Below are 20,459 nucleotides of genomic sequence, written 5' to 3'. Positions count from 1 at the left end.
GTGTCAATGTGCGACTCTCATTAAAAAAATATTTGGGAATATGCAACCTCGATATCAACCGACATGATCAGGGCTTTAAAGGAATGGTTAAATTTTTTTTTTTTGCTCCCTTGTTGAGAGTTGGAAGAGAAGACTGATGCCACTCCAACAGCTGTACAGTAAATATAAGCATGCAGCCAAGAGCTTAGCTTAGCTTAGCTTAGCATGAAGACGCAAGAAAGGGAAACAGTGAGCCTGACTATGTCCAAAGGTAAAAAATCCACCTTCCAGCAGCTCTAAACCTCGCTAATTAGCACAACTGAAGGAGATGTTACACGCTGGACTATTTCTAAGTGACCAGCAGCCAGGCGCAGTGACTTCCCAGAGTTGTGATGTCACTGTGAGGTTGCCAGGCAACCAGAGGAAGTCGCCGTCAGACACTTTCATTACTTGGTTTCATACTCCTAAATTAATCCGTTAAATCAAACGGACACACAGAGAACATGGGGAGAGGGTGGGAGGAAGAATGGATGGAAGAATCCATCTGAAGGGCAGTTAATGGCGGCCCAGCAGCAGGTTTATCTGGCCATGTTCCTGCTGCCAGAGCAGCCAGACAGCAGAACGAACCCTTCAATACTTTCAGTCCTAATTAACTGTATAATGATCAGAAATTGTTCATGGGTGGGTGAATCATTATGTGGATTTTAACATTGTAGTGGCGAGTTAGGCACTCATCTACATATTTAACTAACTAATAACTGCAGTGAGGATGATGCTGAGGACTGTGACTACAGCAGGCTAAGGAATGTATTTGTGCTACAGGAATATCTGTATATTTATAGTATTTAGTATACTTGTAATGTTGATCTATGATGTGAGCAGTTTGTACTGCAAACTGCACATCCGTGTTTTCAGTTTCAGTCTTAACCCATAGCTGAGTATACAGCAAAAACCAGGCAGGCAGACAGTCAGACAGACAGGTCGCTCCAGAGGTGACCGGGGAATCCTGCTCTCTCTGTGCCGGCAGACAGAGCCTCCTCCTCGGCCACTGCTCCTCCTCCCCTCCCCTCCCTCTGCCCTGGTTGCGCGCTGGGGGATCCGACGACGTCACACAAGCACACACACACACACACACACACACACACACACACACACACACACACATACATACATACACACGCCCTCTCTCTCTCTCTCTGCCGCTCCGTCTCTCTCTCACTCTCTCTCTCTCTCCCTCTCCTCTATGCTGCTATTCTGGGAAGTGGCGTTTGGAATAACCCCCGTGTGCCTATGAGTGTGTGTGCGCGTGTGTATGTGTCTCCTGATTTCACCCTCACACACGCACACATACACACTCATAACACAGTCAGACGCACACATTTACTGTCTGTCTGACTGCAGTAGTGGAGCTCCGGCAGCAGAAATCCGGTCGGAAAGGATTCCTTCCATTTTTACGCGCAACTTTTCCTCCGTCGGCCGCCTCGCCGCGACGTTTCCACCGCTCCCCCTCGACTGTTGTGGATTTCTAACAACCGCCTCCCGGCTCATTTTATCGGACAATCAGCGAGGTGTCAAGCCCGCCCGGAATCGGATCTCCTGTCACCGGGGTTGCTTGTTGTCATTTTCGCACGGAGACGGAGACGCGCAGCCGGAGCGCAGACAGAGGGTAAGCGCGGGGATGAAAAACGAAACCTTACCGGGCATGTTATCACACATTAAACAGTGACAGCGGGGTTTTCTGCGCCATGACGGACCTTATGTGCTGTTTTAACGGCACTTGATCTTTTGTTTAGCTTATAAGGGCAAGGCTACGCAGGGGGAATACCCCGGGCACGCATTGCATTGCATGCAGATTACCCGGGTTGCGTAATATCCTGAGGAATTTGCAGTAGCCTGCACGGCCAGGCTGGCTGCAAGGCCGGGGAGAGATGTAGAGGGAGATCGAGAGGGAGGGGGAGTGTTGGTGGACATGAAGCTGTGAAAGTGGAAGCTCGGATAGGTGTGATGGTGTGATTTTGCGTCTGGAAGGTCGATTTTCTGCATATATGCGTTGTGTAGCAACAAACCAGCCCTGCCCGCATCTGGGTGGTGTGGCTCATAGAAGTTCACTTGCAGATCCATTTAATATCCGTACGAGGTGCTTCTAATCACTGCGCCGTGCTGGTTGAGAAGTGAGTTAAAGCGGTGACCTTAGCGCACTCCCCGTGGTATTTCCTTGTTACAGTATGAGTGTGACAGAGGCTTGTTGGGACACTGTGTGTTGTTGTTGAGTGTGTCTGAAATACAAACTGTGTTAAAGGCTGCAGTTCTTTTTCTGAAGGGAGTGACTTTATCTCATATGCTCATCGTTTGTTTCCTCTGTTTGTGTGTGTGCGCGTGTGTGTGTGTGTGTGTGTGTGTGTCTGAGAGAGAGGGAGCGAGAGAGTGAGAGAAATGGTGGGTGGTGCGCTGGCTGGTTCCGGGAATGTTCCATGACGTGTTGCCGTCTAGAGAGGGGCCCCGGCCGGGGAGACTCCGACGCACGGCCCGGCCCTGCTCTGCCCTGCTCTCTCTCAGATATTTCAGTCGTTTTTCGCTGCATTTTTAGAGAGATTTACAGCCCCGTCATAAAAAACACGTCGTGTGTTTCTGTGCGTCATAATCCTGTGATCCGCTGTTCGTTTCTGCAGGGAAACTCTTTTCCCTGCGCCTCCTCCCATCCACAGAGAGGGCAGAGGTCAAAGGTCAGGGTCAGCACTACTGTATGCTGGAAGGACACAACAGCAGGGTGGCAACATGCATGACTAATAGGTTCTCAGAGCGTGTCTTAGATGTTTAATGTGCCAAGGGAATCACAAATAAAGGACATATTAACACTAAGGAACAACAAAGATCAAGCATACACTTGTATGAAGGCATTTGGTAAATCAATTAATCAATCAATCAAAATATTTATCATAAATTATAGGAAATAAAAACAAGTATAAAATCAAAGGTTATTTTGGCTTTATTTTCATGCATGTGTTGTCACTTCACTGGCAGCGAAAGCAGCTAATTTTAAACTCGGGCTGACACTGAAAAAATGGTATTTTTAGAGACAACAAGCTGTGTGCTCTGCAGAACGATTAAAGCAAATGGAAGCTGGATGTGGACAGAAACAAATGAGCTGCAGGGAGAAGCACGCCGGTGAATGCTTTGTTGCTGTTCATGGAAGCCGCAAAAGAACAGAAACCTGTCCTGAATGTGTGCGTTGGTGTTTGCAGGGTCATAAGCGTGTCGCTGAAGAGATCATTACAGTATGTATTCTGCCGTCAGGGCACGTGCTGTGCACGGCTGGGCGTGCACGTGTCTCTGGTGAATGTGTGTGTGAGAGCGTGCACAGGGAAAGACCGACCTACGTACCGTCTGTCCCGCTGCCACCTCAGATGGCCATCGGGGTGTACTGCGTAGGAGCGAGCGTCCATGCAGACACACACACACTGTTTCCAGGCTGGATAGGCGTTCGGAGAACGTGTGTGAAGTGTGAGTTGATATTCTGCACTAAACCCTCAATTAATTTATTACGTAGGCCTTGTGGGAACTCAGTGTGTGCGTGAGGTGCGCCTACCAATACATAGCATACTTCAGTTGGACAGCAGCGTCCAGCACGGCTGAAACGATCACTGAAGTGATTTGAGTGCTAACAATCCTTGATTCTATGCCATGGAGACAGTAATCACTGTTGCACCATGCAGGGCTTGCATTGCGCTGTGTGTCGATTTGTGTGAGATGAAAGCGAACATTCATGGTTGAATATGGAGGAAAGAGAAAAGAGGAAGAGCAAAAAGCAGATACAGAGTGAAAAACAGCACACATTTCAGTGTGGAAGCTGCTGTGTGAGCAGCTGTGCCACACTGGCCGTGCGGGGCTGGCATTATCCCACAGCACGGCTAGCCCGCTAGCTCAGTTAGCACAAACGTGTTCGCCCAAGTCAGTGGTTTCCAACCCGGCAACGGGGTCTTAAACAATCTGATAAGTGGTACAATCATCAACCTGTGGGGTCCAAAGTAAATTCTTAATGTTTAGTGTGTCACTGACTGAGATCCACTGACCTGAGTGACAGTGTGTTTGAAATGACACCTGTGTGTGAGAAGTGTTTCCTCTTACAGAAGTGACAGAACATGATGTATTAACATTCAGATATTACATTACATCAGTTGGCCAAAAAAGTCTTAACTCAAGGACCACTTACTGACTTTAACAGCGCTTTCCATCACACGTCTCGGGCTCCTCAGAGTGCGGTTTGCTCATCCGTCATGCAGATAGCTCAGCTGTCAGGTGATAACAGATGGTTGTATGTAGAGGGTCATGCTAACGTCTGTCTCTATTTAAAGATGGTGGAGATAGCGAACGGCCTCCTTGATTAGCTACATTACAACACGTCTGCTCTTGATCTGTGACATTGTTGTGGACACTTTTGACTCAATGGAAGTCTCTTTGGACTAATGCTGCTGTCTAGTAAAACGTGCAGCAGTTTGTGTTGATATATTGTTTATTAGATTGATTAGATTGCTTTAAAATCCATTTGATGTACCTGTGTCTGTTGCTTCCTGTGTGTCGCTAACCGTAGCTATCTGCGCCCCCCGTGGCCGTGTATCAGTTAGCTTGCTGCAGGTGTGTCAGGTTTGCATTTGCTGTCAATTAACATGGCGCTCACATCATAGCTGGAGAATTTGAAATGACTGTAGATGCGTGGCATGGTGCGATGAAGTAACACACACTCTTTCGTTACAGCTTTGAGTTGCTGGAGTGCATCGTGAAGTGTTTGCCAAATCTGTAACGTCTCTCCGGACAGACGGCGATAAACACCGTCAGCTTTTAATATCTCGCATCAAGTGTTGAAACGAGTAACAATGAAAATCGGTGTGCGACCACTTGAAAAATCATTTGAAAATAAGTATATTGAAAGAAAATAAGTAATTTTAAAGCCTGGGTTGATCTGCTGGCGTGTTTTATAGACTGTGATGAAGTAAAAAAGAGTCCGTCAGCTGTATCTTTCAGCTATTTTCACCCTTTAAACTACAGTTTTGGTGATTTCAGTCAGAGAAACGTCGCTGCATGTTGTATAGCGCTGTTCTTTGTCTCACATGGTCTGTCACAGTTATTGTGACATGTCAGACACCTCAGAGTGGATTATTACCAACAAATGGCAGCTGCATCGCAACCTAGCGCACCTGCAACACGGCGACACTGAGCTCACTGATTCTCCAGCGTGACGTGAATGGGCTTCCTCCGGAGAGCGATGAGAGAGCATTAAAAGAGGATTTTAAGCTTCACACTGAACTGATCCAGTTTATCTCACTGGATTGTGCCATGTTTGAATGCAAGGAATGCAGGTGTGTGTGTGTGTGTGTGTACACCTGAGAGCTGTAGAGGAACCTGAGAGCACTCCGGTGACCGAGGTCCTGACAGCGATGGCTAAATTATTAAGATACACACTCACATACACTCACACACACACACACACACACACACACACACACACACACACACACACACACATAGGGTTAATGAGTTGGTTGACTGGTTTCTGCTGATAAATTCTTCCTCTTTGGTTTGGTGTTATACCTGGTTGAATATGCAGTATATACACCTGAGGGAGAGGAAGAAAAGTGGGAGTAACCTACAACAGAAGAGGAAGGGGGGGATAGGGGGGAGGAAGATTGGCGTAAGGGGTGAGGGAATAAGTGGAGATGAAAGAGGAGGAAGGAATAAAAGAGGAGGGAGGAGAGAAGGGTAGAAGAAGAAACAGGAAAAACTGAAGGAGAGGGGAGGTGATAGGAGAGAAGGAAGAGCGATCAGAAAAGAAGAGGAGAAAGAATGAGCAAGAGGAGAACAAGGAAGGAGGGAGAGGGTGAAACGCTGATCGAGGAGAGGAGGCAAGTGGAGACGGGAGGAAACAAGAAGAAAGGAGAGGAGAGAAAACAGGCAGACAGGAGTAAACAGGTGAGGCGGAGGAAACGAGGAGAGGAGAGGAGACGAGAGGAAGAAAAAGGAGTGGAGAGAGGAGGTGAGGAAAGGAAACGAGGAGAGGAGAAGAAACAAAAAGGAGGGGAGACGAGAGAAGAAGAGAGCAAACAAATGGAAAAGAGAGGAGAGGCAATGAGAGGAGAGGAGGGAGAACAAGGGAAGTGGACAAGAGAGGGCGATGAAGGAGGAGGAGAAGGATGAGGAGTAACAGAGATCAGAAAGAGGAGAGGAGACAGGATGAAAGATTTCCAAGCTACACTGAGGTGGAGTGTGTCTATTCTGTCAGCTGCTGACACACTTTTCATTTGAAGGACTTTGGAGTGTGTGTGTGTGTGTGTGCGTGTGTGCGTGCGTGTGTGTGTGTTGTCCTCAGCTTTACAAAAGGAGACTCCCTCTCTTACCCCATGCAACACGTAGATGAGGACATTTTTTTGTCCCCCGGCCAATCAGTGAATGCTTTGCTGCTAACTGGCGAGTCTGTTGCTCCTCACCAGCCAATAGCACGGCAGCTTTTTGACGAGATGGGAAATATACGTTTTCCTCACCCTCAGCTCCCACCTGTGAGATGCTTGCGTGTGTGTTTTTGTTTATGTGTGTGTTTGTGTGTGTGTGTGTGTTTGGCTATTTAAATGGATCGGGAGATGATAGAGAGATGGAGAGAGAGAGAGAGAGACCTTTACCCAAACTGGCCTACTTTCTCAACAGCTTGTAATTAGTCTCACTTCATGCATTTATGCATCAGCCAGTAGAACTAAATCAGTGTTTTGTAATCAGAAAATCCCAACTGACACGACCATCATTTGGCTCTCCCTTTACTGTACTGTCTGCCTGTGAATGGCTTAGAAATCATACACAGTACCAAACCTGCAGGCAGCAGGGTGTAACTAAGTACATTTACTTAAGTTCTGTCTTAAGTACAAATTTCAGGGAATTGAATATTTACATTTATGCATTTCTACTTCTATTCCACTACAAATATTGCACTTTTTACTCCACTACATTTGTCTGTCAGCTTTAGTGACTACTTTCTGCTCAGATTGCAATTTTTCATTCACTTCCTGTCCAGTGAAAACCACGTAACTCCCAATGTGGTGATTTTGAATGTAAATGGTTGTAAATAAACTGGAGGATGAAGTGTTCCTTTGTGTGCTGCTTAAACTAAACAAACTATATTTAAAAATGGAAAATGCATCACCACAAAGCTGAAAACAGGCTGTTTATCTGAGATACGAGGTTCTCACAGGACAGCCCGGCTGCAAACATATGATGATTTTATAGAATATGATGCATCGCTGTAGATTAAACAAGCCAACAGTACATAAAATAGTTCAAATGAGCTCAACCTGAAACATCTACAGCAGGAATATTAATCCACAAACATCAGATATTACAGAGAATCACTGACAGGGACGTTTGACTTGTGCACCATTTGAATAACACAAGTGTTGTTTTCGCCTGCAGCTCTTCATCTCATCAGCTCACTCTGGCTGTCTCTTCTTCTGTTGTCCCTTCCTGCAATCTTTAAGCTAATCTGCTGACCTAATGACACCAAGCATGTCTGCATTTTGTTATGTAAACCAACGTTTAGCGAACAACGGTAGGCTATTGCTAACAAAGCAGGCTTCCTAATCTCAGTGGCTAATGCTTTTCCAGTAGCTGCTTCAGAAGAAAGCTTTACATGTGAAGCAGCAGCAGCAGCAGGAACGTTCTGGTTTGCATTAGCAATAAATTAACAGAGCAAATACAGCGGGCTTAACTCCGAGCACGGAAAAAGGCTCAGGGTTGTTTTCTGATACACGGCTCTATTTTGTAGTCCCACTCCTCCAGAAGCTCTTTAAGGTGAATGCTCTGACATTTTGGGACTAACAGAACATTTGTTGCTGTTGTTGCTGGCTCAGATTCAGATGAAAATCCTGATATCAGTTCATTTTTTCATTCAGTGGTCCAGAACACGTTAACCCATCTTATCTTATCTTATTTGTCTTTGTTTTCAGGATGTACAAGTGTTAAATACATGAGATTTAACTTTTGGACTGTGAGAGATAACCTTTGACAGAGCTTGGTAGCAGTTTCCCTCTGGCTTCCTGTTTTGCAGAATGAAACTGATATCAGTCTTGTAATCTGACTCCTGACTGAGTTTTCATTCTATGAATGTCGATATACAGAGTTTTACTCCTTAAATATTAGTTATTCATGACCTAATATTGCTGAGAGCTAAACATGCACAGATTGAAGAAGGGATTTGGATTGGATACGCTAATACTGCATTTAATAAAATGCCGTCAAACCCTCAGCTCTAACGTACAGCTCCATCTTTTCAGTTTGGTTTAATTATCTTTCGTATTAACATCTCTAACGGCTCAGATGGGCCTACATCACATGACGTCATGCTCCCAGCACCTCCGGTGTGGTGTGATTTTACAAAATGTAAAATACCAGAAACCAGCTTTTGATGTCAGTCTCTGTGAATTTAGAGCCGCCACTCAACAGTCATACGGGGAGAAATTAACATTTTTGCACCCACAGAAATGAAACCAGAACTCGAACACGTTACAGCGACAAAATTGCTCGTTCAGTTTTGAGTAAAGTGTGAAACTCACTTTCTCTCAGTGGGAAAGTCTCACTTTCGTGCTTGTAGTAACTCACGCCTCGCATCTACGTACATGTAAAACCCTGAGCTCTGGTGCTTTCTATGGGGGGGTGTCCAATGGCATTTTGGGAAATGCAGTAAATCTAATGACGTAGACGGATACAGTGAAAATAGGCGAGCCAGAAATTCAAATTCTAATACAATCAGTCAAATGAAAATCAGCTGCACATCACAGACTGGTGGTTTTAAGTGAAGCTGAAGAGGCTTATTTTTCTTTAACTGTAATCTCAAAATCAATTTATGACATTTTTTGGTATTTTCAGTCAAATAAATTGCCGCTTATCAATATTTTTCTAATCAAATCTGAAAGAAAAATTAAAACTATAGAAAGTGTGATGAAAATTGGATTATAAATAATACATTTTGATGAAAATTACTCTATAAAAACTCTGAAATGTATCTGTTTAGTAGTATTTTTAAATTATTTTAAGGGAATATGACATAAAATTTAATCAAATTTTTTTCTTTACTTTTTATTTGTGGAACCGTTTTCTGAGCTCTCCTTCCTGCAAGAGGACCTGCTGTCAGCTTAATTTGATCTGTTCTAGAAAGAAGTATTTTCATTATAAATCACGAAAAATTAACAATAGATGTTAAATACACGGAGCATCTCGTCAGTGTGCCGTTCCCAGGCTCTGCTGCCCAGTGTGATATTATCGGCCACAGTGGAGCCAGCGGCAGCACGATGACGACGCAGAGACTGTTACTGCTGTAGGTTTAGGTTGAGTTATTTGCATATCCATACAAAAGATAAGAACACTTCAAAAAATATCAGGGGATGAAAAGAAATCCAATCTCAGCGGGTGAGATGGAACAGAAACCCTAACGGGCTAAAAAAAAAAAAAACTGACAAAAGCGGACTGGAAATCAAGATGACAGAAGAATGACACGAGTGATCTGAAACTCTACGACTGAGCATCATCTGTTTTTATTTGTTTATTGCTGGTTTCATCGACGGGTTTGAAATGTCAGTGTCAGACGCTCAGAATCCGCTCAGAAAACAACAAAGACTTCGGAGTGTTTTTAGAAATTTTAGATTACAAACCACAGGATCAGCGTGTCACGTCTTTCGTCTTGGAAATTTTTAGAAAAAACAACACAGCTGTTCTTCGTAAATTTAAAGAGTGCATCGATGCTCACATGCTGAGTGAATCTTCTTCTTCTTCTTCTTCTCACATTGAACCTGGCTGCAGGAATTTGCTCCCATTCAGCCACAAAAGTATTAGCATTAGCATTAGCGTTGCAGTTCATCCCAAATGTGTCGGATGGGGTTGAGTTCAGGGCTCCGTGCAGGCCGGGCACAGCCAAGCTAGCCGTTTCCCCCTGTTCCAAGCCTTTGTGCTAAGCTAATCTAACCGGCTGCTGGTACAGTATATTTAATGTACAGATATGAGAGTGGCATCAGTGTAACTGTGTGCCAGGGAGCAAGTTAGTGTCTTCCTCGTGAAGTAAAAATATTGCTTTAATGTGTCTCTTGATTGGATTATATGAGAAAACGACCCCAAACCCAAATACTTTACGACAGGAGTGTCCACATACTTTTGCTTTGGGTGGGAAACTATCCCCCAGCCCTGTCATGTATTCTCATGGTGGTTCATAGAATGTCAGTGCATTTTCTTTTCTTCTGCAGCTTTTTAAAATCTGCATGGGCACAAAAAGGTTAATAAAAACCTTGATGCAACCATGATAAACTGCTTAGCAATGTAGCGGTGGTGTGGTTTTGGATATGTTTGGATTCAGCATGACTCCAGTACAGGAGGCCGCCATGTTGCGTGCACAGGGCCTCACAGCACACACAGTGTGTTCACAGCAGGTGGATTTACATAAAAGCACTGCACGTCTTTATCATGCTGTCTCCGTCTTTCTCCTCCAGTTGCTGTGACCAGTTTGTGGACTTGCTAAACTGGACCAGAGGACAAACAGTTGCACCAGGTAGGATCCACAAAACTAATAACTGCATGTGTGCGTGTGTGTGCGTGTGTGCGGTGGTTGTAGCTCGCAGGCAAACACGACAGCGGTAGACGGTTGTAGCTGACAGTTGATGTGAAACGAAGATATGAAACGTGGTCACGAGGTCGCATCATGCATTGCTTATAGTGGGTAAAAATCTGCAGGGATGAAGTGAGTTAATGAAGCAAAAGGTGTTCCTGGGAGGTCCAACTGTGCAAAAAGTGAGATGACGGAAATTGAATTAAATTTCAGGTGCAAAGAAAAAGGTCGGTAATGCCAAATTGTGATTATTGGCAAAATGTTTTAGAACAAGTAATAAAAGTAAAATTACCTCAAGTAAATCCCTTAGAATTAAATTTGGTTGAAATGTTTTTCTTATAAAATTACATGTCGGTAATATGTAAGTAGGTGGAGATTGAGAATGACGAGTGGCTGGAGGAGAGCGTGTGTGGAAAACAAGGAGAAAATGGAGGAAAAAGCCCGTCTGTGTAATGATAACCATGAATATGATTTAAAATGGCTGATCCTTTTGTTACGAGGGAGGGAGAGGCTCCCACAGAGAAACAGACGGTAAGACAAGGAGCGAGTTGAGCTGTATTCATTTAACCAGAATTACTCTCGCTGTTTTCTCCTGGCTGGTTGCCGGGGCAACCGTCCAGCTTCGTTACCGGAGGTGTGACCTCGGCTGGGAGTGTAAATGAAAAAGCTCACTTTCATGGTCCTGCCGCCTGCCGCCGTGTAAAGTTTCTGTACTCCCGCCTCTTTGGCACATTGAAGCTCCTCTCGAAGAGGAGCAGCCTGTAAAGTGACGAGAGGAGCCGTGAGGAGCGCTCTGCTAGCCGGCTGTTTGGAGACGGCTTTGTGTCAGCATTACTCAGTGTGTTGTAAGTTTAGTGCTGGAGACGGAGTGTGTGTTGGGATGCCAGGTGCTGTAGAACAGAGACGTGATGACAGACAGGGTGGGATGCGTTTAACTAATGTGACCACAGACACAGGCCTGCTGGCCGCTTTAAGAATGACGGCACCATGACAGAAAAGAACATGCTCAGTCTTTGAATAAAATGTTTATAACATGGTTGTAAGTGGTTATAACAAAAGCTCCATGTTTCAATGAGATCATTAGCTGTGACTTTATGATGAGAAATTTTAATGAGAAATTGTTTAATTGTGGTGATTGTGAAAAATAACACCAGGATTTGGAGAAATCATTCTGATATCACGTGGAGTTAATTATTATGAAATCATCATTAAAACAGGTTTGACGCATAAAAATCCTTAAAAACTTAAAGGACTTTTGTGACTGCGACAAAGTAATCTGGATATATATAAGAATTCGACATTTCAGAGAGAGGAGAGATTGAATGAAAATGTTGGTTCCTACCCCGTCTGATCGTTTGCTTCATCCTGTCAGAAAGAAATATATGAATTGACCTGTTAAACATTGACTGTGAACAATCATGTTATCTAATGTAGATTAAATTCCTGGAGTTGTCACTTGCCAACACTGTATTTATAACAAATGAGGAATTCCAGGTTGCAATTTTAAAGTTCAAACATTTAAGTGATGTCTCTGTCGCAGGACACCTGACAGTGAACAAGCTTTCATTTCTAGCATTAGCATTAGCATCCTAGACAGTGATCATCAAGGATCAGGTAGGTCAGGAAGGTGTAGCACGCTTTACCCATACCATACTTAAATTATTATAGCAAGTAGCTTTATTGTAAGAGGAAGCAGGGGATTTATTCTCAACCCCCGCTATCAGAAATATGCAATATTTATATTAAATAACAGAATTGAACTTGCATAGATGCAATAAAGAGGAGTGATGTTGGATGCTGAAGAGTAAAGTCTTGGCTTTTTGAATGTGTGATGGGTGCAAATAGGGATAGTAGAAGAAGCAGCGTATTGAGTGTGTGTGTGTGCGTGTGTCACTTCCTCTTCCTGTTTAACAGACGGCTTCGTATCAAGTATGAGATGAACTATGTCATCCAAACACCGTCTGTCTTTCTCCCTCTCTATCGCTCTTCAGCGCTCTCACATCAGTCTTTCTTGTGTTATCACTCACGACTGTGTGTGTGTGTGTGTGAGTGTGTACGTGCATGTGTCAGACAGTCCACAGAAATAGATCATGTAAAGCAAAGATCACTATCTGCACCTCAAAGCACAAGCGAGTGGGGTTTACAGTGTCATCTCTGTAAAACACACACAGTCGCACAACAGAAAGCAGGCACAGGATGTGCATCAGTGCTGCAGACTGTGCACATGCTGTAAGTGCACATGCTGTGTGTGTGTGTCTGTCTGTGTGTGTGTGTGTGTGTGTGTGTGTGTGTGTGTGTGTGAGGTGGGGTATTAGGACATACACACTGACAAATGTCAATGGCTGCTCCAAACAGAGGCAAGCTGTTCAGACGGACAGAGAGAGACAGAAAGTATGTCTCCATGCCAACAAGTCCTCCAAATTAAAAGACAGAATATGTTCCCTAGAGCAGCACAGAGACGCTTTTAAAAAAAAAATCTGACGCCTCCATCGACGACACAATTTGTCTGTGGCCTCCAAAGCTGTCGGAGTTGAGAAATGAAGGAGTTTTATGATGTGACAGCTCTGTGGTTGAGCTTTGGTTCACTACTCGGTTGAGGGAGAAATTGTCGTTTGGGTTAAAAATATGTAGTCTGCTTTGTTCAGGTTCGGGAACCGCCGTGGTTTGCATTGAATTTACGACCTCGCCAAGGTTGGCCGACATCTGTTGCCATGGTAAACGTACAATAACATAATTTAATAATGAATTAATATGATAAAAGATAAAAGAAAATAAGGCGGATGCACAGCATTCCTCAGTGTTCTGCTTCCATTTTTCTTGTTTTATTTCCCACTGTGGAAACAGCATTGGGACTCGCAGCTGCCACCTGGTTCAGTCAAACCTTAAACCCACCTGAGCACTAAAAAAAAGATTCGAACAGCATAATGCAGCAACATTGTGCATTAAAATCTCCATCGTAGGTGGGAATTGCTGATGAAATACAGTTAATTCACAGGAGCGGGAGAACTGCTTTCATTCTGTAAATGTTTAATGCCGTCATGACAGTGTTTACATGGGAGTTTTGGAGATTTGGTTCGAGCATCTGCAACATTTGGAAAGAACCGAAGAGAAACATAAAGAGTGTTAAATCAAAAGGGTGTAATTCCAACAACCATAATTCCCTAAGTGTGTGTGTGTGTGTGTGTTGCTGTGCTCTTATGCACACAAATACAGCAAGGCTACATCCTGCATGAAGAACCGCAAAAAACAGATGGATGACGAGTGAAAGTAGAAGTTGCTGGTTCTCCAGCTCTGTGGGACTCTGCTGGAGGGATGAACCCCATTCTTTTAAAATATATTCCCTTATTTGGTGGTTTCACGATTGTGGTGGAGAGCGCCGTCGAACACGCGGTGACTGTGAGGGCCACAGAACGTACCATCCACATCACTTTCATTCAGACGATTCGGTGAGCCCACAAGCTTTTTCCAATCAATTTGTCATCAGTCTGCACAGGAACAGCAGGAAACAACAGCAGAAAGGCTTGTTTTGTATGATGAATAAAAGATTAAGAGCTTCTAGACAACCAAAAAAGACAAAACATCTGGATGATATGAAGAAGCTGAGCAGCAACAGCGAAAATTGTAGAAATACCACTGAATGAAGGGAAATAATGAAATAGAGAGAGAGATGGACCAAATGGATGCGGGCGCCATGGTAACCACATAGTCGGTATGTTGAGAAGTACACTGAAAATTTAAAAAAAAAAACAGTAGTGGACAGGCTAATGTGGAGCTTCACATCAGTCTCTGTTCACCGATTGGCTAATACAGATCAGGAAGTGAACTGAGATACACTCAGAGAGACGCGCACACACACACACACACACGCACGCGCACTCACCTCCGCTGCCACACAATAAAGAAAGTAGAGAAAAGGCAGCAGGTGAAGAGAGAGAGAGAAGTGTATGTTCTGTTACCACGGCGACCATTATGTACTGCCTAACAGCTGTGTCCAGATGAATGGCCTTTGGCTGAGCATCTTCACGTGCACACACACACACACTCTCTCTCTAAATGTGTGTGTGTGTGTGTGTGCAGGCCAGCAAGCGAGATAACGGAGCGGCAGAATTTGAATAGCATTATGGGATATGACTGTTGCCGCGACAACAGCAGTTAGTTTGGTTCCCATTTCCTCCAGGTAACCAGAAGTCCACTGGCCTCTTTATTTGTGCATTCAAATAACATGGAAAGTGTGTGTGTGCGTGTGTGTGTGTGTGTGCGTGTGTGTATGTGTGTGTATGTGTGTATTTGTGGGAGAGAGAGAGAGAGAGAGTGTAGTGGCGAGTACATTGTGGTACCATAAGGAGCTTTGGTTTCGCTTCCGCATCGTTCCTCATGCAAATGATGGCTTTGTTGCTTCTGCAGCCTGCACACTTCCTGTACATGCCATGTGTGTGTGCGTGTGTGTGTGTGTGTGTGTGTGAGAGAGAGAGAGAGAGAGAGAGAGAGAGAGAGAGAGACTATACTGTGCATAAGTGTGCTTTTCTGTATTACATTTGCATTAGTCTGTGCATGTTTAATCCATGGCAGTGTGTGTGTGTGTGTGTGTGCGTGTGTGTGTGTGACACCAGTGTGTTCTCTGATGTTTGCTTTAAACTGTACATTTGCTCATATGTGTGTGTAGGTTTCCAAACATGAGTGAAGCAGTAATAAACATAAGCTAAACAGAGGAAAACTGTAGTAAATGTAGTAAACAGTAGTAGCAGTGCTCTGGCTCAGAGGCACTGCGGCAGTGCGTCACATCTGTCAGTGTGAATGGATCCACGTGAATGAGGCTGAAGCGAACAGTGGAAACACACACCGACGTGGAGACCCATCAGCTGAAGAAGCGCTCAGAGAAAGACGGGATGCCTGTGGGAGGAGAGACGGAGTGATGAACGGAGAGAGGACAAAGTCAAGAGGGAGGAGGAGGGGTCGTAATTAGGCGGCATCACCTCCTTTGCTTTCTCCGCCTCCTCTCGCCTCCAGCATCCCTCGCTCTGTCATCTTTGCTTTTCTCTTTTCATTTGATCTCGTTCTCTTCCTCCCTCTCCTCTGAACTCCTTCCTGTCTCATCCCTTCTTTTCCTCTATGGTTTCCTCTTTTGCCTTATCCTTCATTCCATGTCTCCTTTCTTTCATTCCTCCATCCGTCCCTTTCTATACCTCCTCCCATCTTTTCCCCCGTCTTCTTCTCTCCCATACTGACTTTTCCATCTCTCCTTTCCTTTCTTTGTCTCTGCATTATTCTCTTCTCTCTCTTACCTTTTCCAGTCGTTCTTTTCCCATCCCTCCTTTTTTGTAATCCCCTCTTTTCCTTCCCTTCCTCCACGATTTTAGTTTTTTTCCTCACCCCTCTTCATGTCTTGTCCTTCTCCATCACTCCTCCTTCTACCATTGCACTTCCTCCATTCTTCCCTTTCTTTGCCTTCTTCTATCCTCCACCTCCTCTCCTCTTCCGTCCCTCACTCCATATTTGTTTCCATCTGACATTTGTCATCTTTTTTCATCTCATTTTAATTCTCTTTGTTCTTTTGTCTCTCCCTCATTTCTTCTCTTCCCTCATTCTCTCTAATCCTTACCTTCCTCCATGGTTTCCTCTTTTGCCTCATCCCTCCTTCCATTCCCCCTTTTCTTCCCCTCTCTAAATTGCTTTATCCCTCCTCCCTGAGTGTCTCACTCTCATATCCCTCCATCCTTCCCTCTCTGCGCCTCCTTACCACTGTCCCATCCCTCCTTGCTTTCCTTTTTCTATCCTTACTACTTCTTCTTCCTTTCCTCAGTTTCCTTCCTTCCCCCTCCGCCCCTCCTCTTCGCCCCCCCAACCCCCCCCGTGTCATTTCCCCCTGCCGTCATCTTTTCATCACTCCCTCCATCCCTCCTCCGTCTCCTCTGCCAGGGAGGAACAGGTGGCTCGCCTCTGCTGTGCCACTTGGTGGCTTCCTGCCCGAAGCGCACAGAGGGAGGGAGGGCGAGGGAGCCTGCGGCCCGTGTCAGTGCCCTGGCGCTCGGGCTCGTACCACGTGATGGACGGAAGGAGGAGGATCGGGAGGAAGTGGAAGAGGAGCAGTGGGCGCCCGACTGAAGGCTGTGATTTTCTAGGCTGAGGGGGAGAAAGCGAGCAGCAGGTGCTTCAGTTTGAAGCACTCGTACAGACGCACACATGCACTTAGAGATAAGAGCCGCTCAGATATTTCTGTGCCCACACCAGCGTGACATCATTTCCTGTCGCCGAGTCAGCGAAGAGCCTGTGGTGTGCGTCTCACTCTGGTGCTTCAGCATTAGGGAAATGCTCTAAACGTCTCATTTTTTCCTGTCACTCATGTCCCTTTTTCCTCCTCTGCCGTCTTTTCCAGCTCTCCTTGCTCTGTTCTTCTTTTCTCTGCAGAAAGCCCTCACAGCGTCAAGCCTCGATAGGAACAAAAGCTACATGTCATCCAACATTTTAAGCGCTTAGAGCTACTTTCCAACACATTTCTCCTCTCCTGTGCTTTGTTTTTATTCTCTTTCTCTAATGTTAACCTCATGCTGCAGTTTCTAAATCTGACATATTTGGGAAAACGAGGGATTGGGCTTGTTCCTGTAGCTGCTAGGATTAGCCACTGCTACTGTGGCTAGCCATCTCTGGAGCTAACTCCATATGCATGGCATTAAGACTGATTAGCTCCACGCTAGCTCACTCATGCTCAGGGTATTAAGGCTTAAAAGCTAGCACAGCTGGCTAGCACCTTGCATCTCCCATCCATCATACGACGGGGGATTAGCACATGCTAACGACAGTTAGTGCTGAGAGCGGCCTAGCAGGCTAAGCATTAGCGCTTCAAAGAGGGAAAGTAAATCTGGCGCGACCTGAAAAGGCATCCCTGCTGAATATTTCTTTTTATGTCTGTCTTTTCTGCAGTCACAAGTGTTTAAGTGTGGAGAAACGTATGTTTTAGACCTGCACATAATACCTGGGTGAGGGCGGGAAGACTGCGAGCAAGGGGCCGGCATGAGACCTTTTAGCAAGGCATGAACTGACCCCAGAGGACTGTCGCTTTACTGGGCAGCTCCCAGTCTTAATATGTGGACCAGTAAAAATGTGAAGCTGAACAAAAAGCAGCTTGCGTGGCATTTAGTTGAATTTTTCTCTTCGGTCAGAGGATGCTCCTCCGAGAGTTCATCAGCTTTTATCTTCTTTGGATCCTGGACTGGATAAACTTTCCCATCCATCGCGGTCAAGCTCAGATCCAAGCCGTTTCTCTCTGGCATTTTAGAGATACAGTGTTTTCACTGGAGGTCATTTAAGGACCAGTCCACCACTCTTAGATTCGAATGGCAGCCGATGGCAGATTTCAAAAGGTCCAGAAACTCTTCATGAGTCTGCAAACTTGTGCAGCAGAATCCTGTGCATGATCAGGTTTTCGCACATATTAGCATCATGTCCTGGTTTCAAAACACTCACAAGCGCTGGTTTTGAGAAATCCAACTCTGCTATCCAGATATGGTGCGACAAAACCAGAAAACTGTGGCATGGAAGCGCCTGTATCCTGGTTTCAGATCCCTGTTGCATCTTCAGTTCCAGAGTTAGATTTAAAAAAAAAAACAAAAACAAAAACAAAAAAACAGCAGGATTAATGGTGCCAGTGTGACTTTCATTATGAGATGAAATAAGCGGTGATCTGCAGCCTGAAACCAAACTAGTTGGAACAGAAATGACAGAGAGTGGCTGGATGCTGAGGATTAAAAGACACCAGCACACACAGAAACCTGGATGATGGATACAGGTAGCTGGCAAACAGGTTTCTCTGCAAATGGAGCATCCTGAATATGATTAAAACCAGAAAAAGGCGCAAATCCAGGACACTATATCTCTGATATGGACACAGCCATAGAGTCTAAACACTCCACAGCAGGGGTATTTAGGTGTTTTTTTGCTTTTGTTTTTTGGCTAAGTGTTTGGAGCATGCTAAATTTACAGTTGAGGAGTTTATTATAAGGCAGGACTGGTTTGAGAAATGTGAATGGACGCTTTGATGCATCCATTGTAGCTGTTGTAAATCCAAGGAGTCGGTGGCCGTGCATAAAATGACGACAGGCTTGTAATTGCTGCTTTTAGTGTCGTGCACACGCTGTTCCTCGCTGGACAAGTCGCTCTTTGTGTCTAAGGTTTAAGTGAAGAAGTTTATGAATTTTTTTTTTTTCATGCAACAACTGTCACAGTCAATTACCGGCAATACAGCCCAGAGCTCTCTGTTTTCCCACAAACTCCTGGATCGCGCTTTTGTCTGTCCGCGTTTGAAACTCGTCCTCTTTTACAAACAGTCCCTTTGTGCGAATCGAGACGTTTCATTTCAAACGTGTATTTTTCCGTCTAATATTGAAAAATGTGATTTTCCTCGCTGTGACGTGAGTGAAGAAGTGAGTGAAGAAGTGAGTGAAGAAGTGAGCTCGGGCGTCGTCTCCATTTGTGTTTTCACTGAGAAAATAACTAGAAAATGTCACGTTTTTAAAAGAAAGTAATCCAGAAATTTGAAAAGACAGTGAGACTCTGCTCCTCTTCTCCTCTTTTTTAACTCCTGTCAGACTGAAACTTCCCCCTCTTACTCCCTCTCTTTGACTCCCTCACTCCTTTCATCACTCTGAATGTTTCTCTTCGTCTTCTCCATCCTTCTTTCAACCTCTCTGTCCCTTCACTCACTCTGATCCCCCTCTCTCCTCCCTCCTCTTCCTCCTCCTCTTCAAAGCTCTGTCTATCTTCCTCTGGATTCAATCCTCCCTTCCCTTTCATCCCCCTCTCTTCTCCTCTCCTCTCTCCCCTTCCCATCTCCCCTCCTCTGTTCTTGTCCTGTCTCTACTCGTCTTTTCCCAGTATGTCTCTTCTCTGATGTGCTCCTCTCCTCTTTTCCTTCATCTCCTCCTCTTCTCCTCTCTTTGTTTTTTTGCCTCTCGATTCTTGTTCCCATTCTTCTCCTCTTTTCTTACCGTTTGACTCCTCTTGCTCCTTTTCTCATCCTCTCCTCTCCTTCACGCCTTTCTTCAGTTCCTCTCCTTCACTTTTTCATCTTCAGTTGTCTCTTTTCCTTTCCTTCATCTGTCGAGTCTCCCAACTTGTCCTCCTCTCCTTCCTCTCTTTCCTCACGTTATTAAGTGCCTGTCTCCTCTTTTACTTCCTTTTCTCCTTTCCTTTCTGTTATCCTTCCCTTTCATCCTCCTTTTCCTTCTCCCTTTCTCCTTCCTCCTTTAAACTTTCCTCTCACCTTTTCCTTTCCTCTCTTTTCCTTTTATTGTCTTTCCTCCTCCCTTTTCTCACTGCTCAGCTCCTCTTCTACATGACTTTCTCCTCTCATCTTCTTCTCTCTAGCTCACCCTTTTCTCCTCCTTTGTCCTTCTTCCTCTCCAATCTCCCTCTTCTCTTCTTCTTTACTCCATCCTTTCCTTGTGTCTCCGCATTTCTCCCTCATCTCTTCTCTACCTCTCCTTCCTTTGCCTCTCTCTTCATCTTTCCTTCTGTTTTTCCTCCCTTTTCTCATCTCTTCTTCTCCTTTCTTTTCTCTCTCTCTCTTGTTCCCTTTACATCTTATCTCCTCTTGTCCTCTTTTCTTGCACATTTTCTCCTCCTCTCCTTTCCTTTCTTCTCTTTAGTTCTTTCTTTTAATGTCATATCTTGCCCTTTTTCTCATTTCTCCTCCTCCTGTTTTCCTCTCTCGTCCTTTCGCCTCCTTCCCTCTCCTCTCTCCTCCTTCCCCTCCTCTCCTCATGTCCTCTTTCATCCCGACGTGCCAAAAGAAACCCAAAAACTCAAAACAGATCCTCCTTTTTCTCTCAGCTGTCAGCTGTACGATCTCTCCCTGTCT

At 44.8% G+C, this 20,459-nt stretch overlaps 1 protein-coding gene across 3 annotated transcripts in view; it reads left to right on the top strand.

Annotated features, from left to right (window-relative positions):
- Positions 1–1,332: 1,332 nt before the first annotated feature.
- Positions 1,333–20,459, top strand: part of hivep2a (HIVEP zinc finger 2a) — a 103,429-nt gene continuing 84,302 nt past the window's right edge. For 2 of the 3 annotated variants that reach the window (XM_041958051.1, XM_041958048.1), the window contains exons 1-2: positions 1,333–1,645; positions 10,491–10,549. The gene's annotated coding sequence lies outside the window, so the exon portion shown is untranslated. Of the gene's footprint in view, positions 1,646–3,373; positions 3,481–10,490; positions 10,550–20,459 lie in introns of those variants that run through there. The other variant, XM_041958049.1, reaches the window with a different exon arrangement.

The sequence above is a fragment of the Chelmon rostratus genome, chromosome 18 (genome assembly GCF_017976325.1).
Source record: "Chelmon rostratus isolate fCheRos1 chromosome 18, fCheRos1.pri, whole genome shotgun sequence".
Lineage (NCBI taxonomy): Eukaryota > Metazoa > Chordata > Actinopteri > Chaetodontiformes > Chaetodontidae > Chelmon > Chelmon rostratus.
This window is presented reverse-complemented; position numbering and strand designations above follow the sequence as displayed.